The sequence below is a fragment of the Sinocyclocheilus anshuiensis genome, unplaced genomic scaffold (genome assembly GCF_001515605.1).
Source record: "Sinocyclocheilus anshuiensis isolate Anshui unplaced genomic scaffold, SAMN03320099.WGS_v1.1 scaffold1625, whole genome shotgun sequence".
Classification (NCBI taxonomy): domain Eukaryota; kingdom Metazoa; phylum Chordata; class Actinopteri; order Cypriniformes; family Cyprinidae; genus Sinocyclocheilus; species Sinocyclocheilus anshuiensis.
In genome coordinates, this window is record NW_015539802.1 from 574,945 (window position 1) to 582,993 (window position 8,049).

The window sequence follows — 8,049 nt, forward strand, 5'->3', positions numbered from 1 at the left end:
ATTGTTGAGCACTACTGTAAGGTTAACCCTGCATGGTGTAAATGTTTGAAAATGATTAACAGTTGCAAATAAACATTCATTAGAAATTTAGAGAAGTAATCAAAAAGTAATCAAAAGTAATCAGTTACATTACTTTAATAAAGTAATTGAAAAAGTTACACTACTATTACATTTTGAATAGGGTAACTTGTAATCTGTAACCTATTACATTTCCAAAGTAACCTTCCCAACACTGATAATAGGACATAAATGTTTTTTAACTGTCCCTGAGGAAGTATTGACAGAATTTGTTTAAAAATAATAGTTCCAGATGATCATAATACAAAGGAAGTTGGTCAAAAGTAAAAACAAACATTCCCAACCGTGATCAGTGGTGCTATTCCCACATAGTCTCTCTGAATGGTGTCAATCCTCATGGTTCCTTCATCCCGGATCATGTTTCCAGGCAGCTCCAGTCGCCACATGATCATCTGGCTCTCTAACTGATCACTCTGCTCCTCCGTCTCAAAGTCCAACTGTAAGACTTCCAGCAGACCTATGTAAATACGGGACACAGTCACATACCAATCTCTGCAACAAGTGACTTAAATTCATTTTCTGGGTCAACAGAGACATACAGCGTCAACGAGGACAGTGTGAAATCTTAATAATGAAAACACAATCAGCCATCAGGAGAGATGGAGCTTCTCATCCACTTCAGTAGCATTAAAACACTCAGCATTCTAATGAGTGTATCAGTAAGTTCATTGCAGGAACATGATTCAGCTCACACCACACCTTTCAGCCAGAATTTGCTTTGATAAAGTGCTTTTATATAACTAATAGAAAGGCTAAAATTAAACTTAAACAACTTTTTACGATTCATGCAATTCTATATGGTGTGCTAAAGCTCTCACGTAAAAAGGAAGCTTTGAAAGCATCAGAAAAGTAAGTGCCTGTGTAGAAAAAGCTTTTCCAGATTGGACAGATCCTAAGAGATTTGATTCAAAACTCTGCAAATCTTTATACTATATAGCCTTAAATGATGCAATCTCACACTGATTTTTGCTTTCAAGACCATTGTTAAGGGATAAGGGGTGAAAGGTCAAGTGAGCCATGACCCATCATCACTATTCTGTATTAAGTGTTTCCCAGCACAGCATTAACTTTTCCGTTTGGCTCTTCACTGGTTAATGTGGAGATCTCTGCTCTAATCTTGTGGAATGTGTTGGTCTTTAAGCTGGTCTAACACACTGATGCACTGAGGATGATTAAAGTTAAGTGGGTCGTCGCTGTAAAACATGGAAAGAAGGGCACCGAAAGAAGTAGTCAGGAGATACTCTACAGCTTGCTTAATGGCAGCTGGTGACAGCTCCCATTGTTGAGCTATTATAGTTTTCACATTTTTAAGAGCATTTGATTGTACAAAACTGATATATATGCAAGTGCAAGATAAGTCATCAATAATTTTACTTCATTACTATTTAAAGGTTTGGGCTCAGTAAGACTTTTTGTCTTTACTATTCAGCAAGGATTCATTAAATTGATCAAAAGAGACAGTAAAGACATTTAGAATATTACAAAAGATTTCTATACCAAATAAATGCTGTTTTTTTTTTTACTTCATTTTCATCAAAGAATCATGAAACAATGTTTTACTGTTTCCACAAAAATATTAAGCTGCACAACTGTTTTCAACATTGATGCATCACAGAAATAAAATACATTTTACAATACATTCAAATAGAAAACAGTTATTTTAAATTTCAATAATATTTCACAATAGTACTGTTATTACTGTATGTTTGATTAAATAAATGCAGCCACAAGAGGCTGATTTCAAAAACATTAAAAAGTCTTACCAACCCCAAACTTTTTAATGATCAACAGAGATATATTGGTGCTGCTCGTGTGATGTTGAGATCTCTCCGACCTCCTGACTTTACTGAAGCACAGTTTCAGTAATGTTAAAAACACTAAATAACTCTAAAACAGGTTGAAAACATCCACTTTCGGTTAGATCAAACAGCAGCACTCAGAAACCATCAACCCTGAGCACACTCAAAGTGTTTTATGTGCTCCATTTCTCTCTCCCTTTGTCTCTCCTTTCCTCTGCCTCTTATTCATGCACATCCAGCGTTTTTCTTTTCGGTGCGAGGCAATTAGCGCTCATTGTGTTGTAATGGCCACTTCCTCAGCCACAAACCACAACAGTTCCCCTCAGGCTGTGAGCCATTATGAAAAGGTAGCATTGCACATTACAGACAGAATTCAGCAGGATTTCCTGTCCACTCACCAATCATGTCACAATGTGCCAGCTGACACTTTAAGCATCCGAGATAACATCTTAATTAGAATCATTGGCCATAATTTGATAAAGCCGTGATAGACGAAGCCCCGATGGAGCTCTCCAGTGTACCATAATGAAGTATAAAGCAAACCCACAGGAACGAAAACCACATGTGAGATCTCTTTATAAGCCTCATTGTTTCTCATTGACAGCAGTGAGAAAAAGTGTTTCAGATTTTATTTTCGTCAGAAAAAAAAAAAAAAGGTCTGCCCTAGAGTTTCAAAATAGATCTTAGCAGTATAACAGACTGTGCTCAGATTTGCCAAGATAACTTCTGCAATAAAAAGTTGGAGATGAAGTCCTCAAATTCTTCTAATACTGAATTATCTGAGCTGCTATCCATACTCATCACTTATTTCCCAGGAATACTTCTGATCAGTCGCTGCATTGAGATCAGATCAAATGAGATTTCTTAAAAATCATTCAGTGTAACAAAATACTCACAAATTGATAAAAGAGGTATTTTTTACTTTACTCTTACTTTATATTAGTCATAGAATACACCCTGTTTAAGATTATATTATCAAAACATGTCAAATTTAAATGAATATTATGGAAGCTTGTTTGCGCCACAGGATAAAAAAAATAAACCTTAATTGCAGCTTTTTATCTCACAATTCTGACTTTTTTTCTTGCAATTCTGAGTTTATATCTCACAATTCTGACTGTGTTTCTGATGTCGATATACATTTAGAGTTACAAGATGTAAACTGATCATTTCAGAAGGTTTTTTTCTTGCATTTTCAAGTTTCTCACATTCAGTTTATATCTCTCAATTCATTTCTTTTTTCAGTAACACTTTATTTATTATAAGGTTCCATTTCTTACCATTAGTTAACTACATTAGTTAACATAAACTAACAATGAAAAATACTTCTAAAGCATTTAATCATCTTAGTTAATATTGATTCTAACATTTACTAATAAATTATTAAAATATACACAGACTAACACGGACTAAGAATGCACAGTTGTATTTTTATTAACTAACGTTAACAAAGATTAATAAATACCGTAACAATGTGTTGTTAGTTTACACCTTGCATTTTCTTTTTATCACAGAATAAAAAATAAATAAATAAAAAAGGTAATTGTTACATTTTATCTCACAATTTTGACTTTTTCTCACAATTCTGAATTGCGGGATATAAACTCAGAATTGTGAGAAAAAAAGTCAGAATTGCATGTTTTATTTGTGGCAGAAACAGGCTTCCGTAGACTATTCAATGTGTATTCTGTAAAAAAATAACCAAAAACATTAACCTACCTGTTTTGGAACTGCCATCTTGTTAATAATAAAAAGTAAAATAGTAATGCATATGTGAATATTTTTATTTTACATATATACAGGCATATATATTTTACATGCTTGTTTTTTCAAAAAAAAAAAAAAAAGAAAGAAAATAAAAAAACTGTGCCTGTATCATTCTGCACATCTGTGTAAAACAAACTCAGCACTACTGTCACTATTGATTGTAGTGAAAATGACCTCAGAAGATTTCATTAATAATATTACTGTAACATTGTTGCAGCATCGGTCTTGTTGCTGTGCCGATTGTTTTGTACATTATGAAAAGGATTGTTTTTTTTTTCTGTAAGATGATGTACTAGTAAGATATTGTTGAGTAGCCATTTAATCAGTGGGATATTGTACAGTTAGTCAGCTATTATTGTGTAAAAGATAATTACATGTGTAACTCTAAGTCAAAAATCTGTATGTCAAAGAAATTCTAGGTAAAATAAACTACTCTAATTTACCCTGACGCTGAGAGAGTATGGCTCCGATGCCTGTGTTGGATGCATCCACCTCCACAAAGAACTGTACTTCAGGGTCAGGATGGTGAAGAATGGGCGCGGAGGTGAAGCGTTCCTTTAGCCGTTGAAATGCCCTGGTGGCCGATGGTGACCAAAGTAGCCGTCGCTTCTCTCTCTCGCCCGCTGAATGCTCGAAAACCTTGCGGAAACGTCTCAGAAAGCAGTCAAATTATGGAAATGACAGCCATCTCCCTTCCCAAGCAGCAGTGGCCCAGTCCAGAGCTCGTCCAGTTAACAGAGAGCAAACAAATGAAACCCGACTATCGTCGGTGGGGTATAACTGCGGTTGTTGATTTACAAACATGGAGCATTGTAATAGAAAGCCCTTACATCTTTCCGGTGAGCCGTCAAACTTCTCGGGGAAAGCCAGACGTGGGCTGGTCAACGAGTGACTCGGACTGGGAACCGCTTGAGACGGAACGGATGGAGGAATGGGAATGCTGGGCTCAGGCATGGTGACGCGAAGGGCTTGTAGTGTCCTCACCATCTCCTCCGTGAGCGAGGCGAGTCGTTGCAGCTGCTGTTGATGAGACGCTAACATGGAGGCCTGGGCAGAAACCTCGGTGGTGAGCTGATAGATCGCTGCTGGTTCCGTGTGTGGCGAAGTCTTCTGTACAAGAGATCTCAAAACAGGGATAAACGCTCAGAAATGTAGCCGGGGCAATACAAGACTCCGCGAACACTGAGAGTCTGGGAGCTGCTTAAATGGGGAAGCTAAGGGGAAACACCTGAGCCAGTAATCAGTCCCAGGTACGGGGTGTATGGGAAATGTAGTCCATGAACGTTAGTACTCGGGAGAGGGTGCCCTCCGGAGGCCGTCGGAGAGAGCCACAGAGGCCTGATTTGTGACACTAATAAAACTCCTGAACCTGTGAGCAATAAAAATCCTACCAAGGCTTTGCAACATTGACACTGCAGCTTCGTTTTACTGCACAGTAAATTGTCCTTTAACACGTTTCACACCTCCACAGCTTTACGCTCGTAAATGGCTGCTCTCCATCACCTAAAAGAAAGAGATTGCTTTTGATTGCTGCGCTAGCTTAGTTGAGGAAAAAGAGCTGGAAGTCAGCGCGTGCTTGCTGCTGAGCGTAACGCTGACCATAATGACAGCTGATCCTTGGGTGAAGCATTCAGGCTGTGCTGCAGCATCTAACGTTACATCAGTATCAGTCTCCTCTAGCACGCAGGTGTTGGGCTGCGCCATCCAGACGTGTTAAACTACTCATACATGAGAAAACACAGACCTGCATTCTTACTCAGACTCATTTAATTCTGAGCAAAAGCACATGGAAAAGGAAAAGGGGGAATTTTCTTTGCCTTTCTCAGTTCATGTATACTGAAGAGCTCCCCACCCCTCGGATTACGTAAGGGATTTTGGATTATAATCGAGAGGCATTATCTTGGAGGGAAATGTCTTGCTATGTGGGACTTTAACTGTGTCCTCTCAGCCTTGGGTTCCCAGGGGCCCCTGCTTCCCCCTTACTAATGAATATAATCAAGGGGACAATTAGACGGTCTGTCCTGGTGTGGAAAATAACGGTCAGGGCATCTGCGGTATCTAAGAAATGCCCTGAAACAGGGCTGCTTTTGTCATAGTGCAGTGTGCGATGTTTTAATAATAACATTATCAAACCGGTGTTTATCAGCACAGCGCTCAGTTAGCAAGCTAGTGATTACAATCACTCACAAAACTTTCATGCCGAGTCTTCTATAGGTTTATCAGAATAGTATGCATACAAATAGCAAAAAAAAAATGTAATTCATTCATCCATTCATTCATTCTAGGAGGCTGAAATTTCCCCCACTGAAGATTCACTCATGCATGCTATTCATGTCTGTATGTAGCCATGATTTATTATTTGTAACATATTATTTTATTTTATTTTATTTTATTTTATTTTAAAATTTTTGTCCTGTTTTTAATTAATTTTTAGAAAAAGCACTTTGTACACATTTCTTTATTTCTTTTTTCATTTTCATTAGAACGCAAAGATTTCTCAGTTCATAACAATATTTTTGAAATAATTTAAAAATATTAATTTATTCATTCATTCCAATATTTCAATACTTTAAATAATTTATATATAATAAAATTGTATTATTAAAAATTAATTATTATCCAAAAATAATCATGCAAATAATCAACTTTTTCCTGTTTTTTTTTTTTGTTTCCTTTTCTTGTTTTTGTGTGAGAACTTCAAATATTTTTCAGTTACTTTATTTTTGGCTTGCCTAAAATCATCTATCTATCTATCTATCTATCTATCTATCTATCTATCTATCTATCTATCTATCTATCTATCTATCTATCCATCCATCCATCCATCCATCCATCCATCTATTTTTCTATCTATCTATCTATCTATCTATCTATCTAGTGTCTGCCTGTCTGTCTGTCTTTTTCTGATTTTAAAGGGTGAGAAAGTTTAAAATTAGAAATTCCTATCATTACAGTAATTAGTATTAGTAATATTTGTTTGTTTATACCACTGTCATTACCACATTATAAAAATGAGAGGAGATATGATAACAGGATCCCCAGTAGAGCAGCAAAGTAACAGTCTAAAGATAATAAATGCAATTAAATAGATTTTTACATCATGATCAGAGAGTAGCTTTTTATTGTCTGTGCCATGAAACTCCATATCATTACACAAAATACTGAAATCTGAACCATTCTGTATGAAGACATCATATTGGCATTTTCCTGTTTATGCTTTAATAAATGAAAACAGAGCACTAGGCCTGAATGAGCGTCAGTGTAAGTCTCTCACCGTGTGCCATGCAGCACACAGCACAAAGCTCCTGTTTGGAGTTTGTCAAGGCTGGAGCCGAGCCTCATACCTCATTAATCCTTTCCCAGGACAGACTTTCAACCGCATGATGAATTGTGGCAGTAAATTGGTGTAGTCTCCGCTTCATAAACCCATGTGATTGTGGCTGGTCATTAATAAAGTGGCCTCTAAAAGGACCAAAGCAGCCAAATTATTGACATGTGTGTCCATATCAGTTTACTACAACAAAGATTGTATACATTTGTATAGTACAATACTGAATTTTCCCTCAGCAGTAGCCTATTACAGTTTTTCTCAGTCGCTTTGGAGCATTTCTCAAATCATCCTTAATATTTGCAAAAAAGTATGTGCATTTCTCAAAACAATTCATACAAACAGCACCACACAATGGATTACCTGCAAAAGCCTGTAACTTACTCAAAATCTTGAGTTCATCTCTCAAAAGTAATTATTTATGTAAATGAACATATCAGTGCCATCAGAATGAAAAGTCCTTGTGTCATTGTTCACAAACAATATAGTCACAATGCTTAGTCATGTTGTCAATATAATAGTGCACTCTGTTACAGTTTTTCTCAGTCGCTTTGTGCATTTCTCAGATCAGAATTTAAATTCTCAAAACTACTTGTTCAACCTCCACATCATCTAGTCAATTGTGCACATTATAAAAGCAGTTTCTCATTCTTTTGAACAAGTTGCAATTGCTTTGGTACATTCATGCAATTGATTATGTACATTTATCTGCGGTTTCCTACATTATCAGTTGCTAATGTCATGTTGCTCAAAATGTATTATATAGTTCTCTGTGCAACAGTCTTACCCCCCAAAACATCTAGTCATTAGTTCATCGTATAAGTCATTAAATGCAAAATGGTTGATCTAGTTGTCATAAACTGTCAAGCATATTTTCTATTAGACTTTTTGTAAATTTGCCATGAATTGTGCAAGTGAATCTTGACTTTCACTAATGAAGAGAATGTAGATCAACCAATGACAAACCAGTTCTCTGAAATACCTCAAAGGTGCATCTCATGAATCTTCAGTTGGAAAGCATATACTGTATAGACAGAGGACAACACAAGAGTTACACATTCTAACAATGGACTTTCT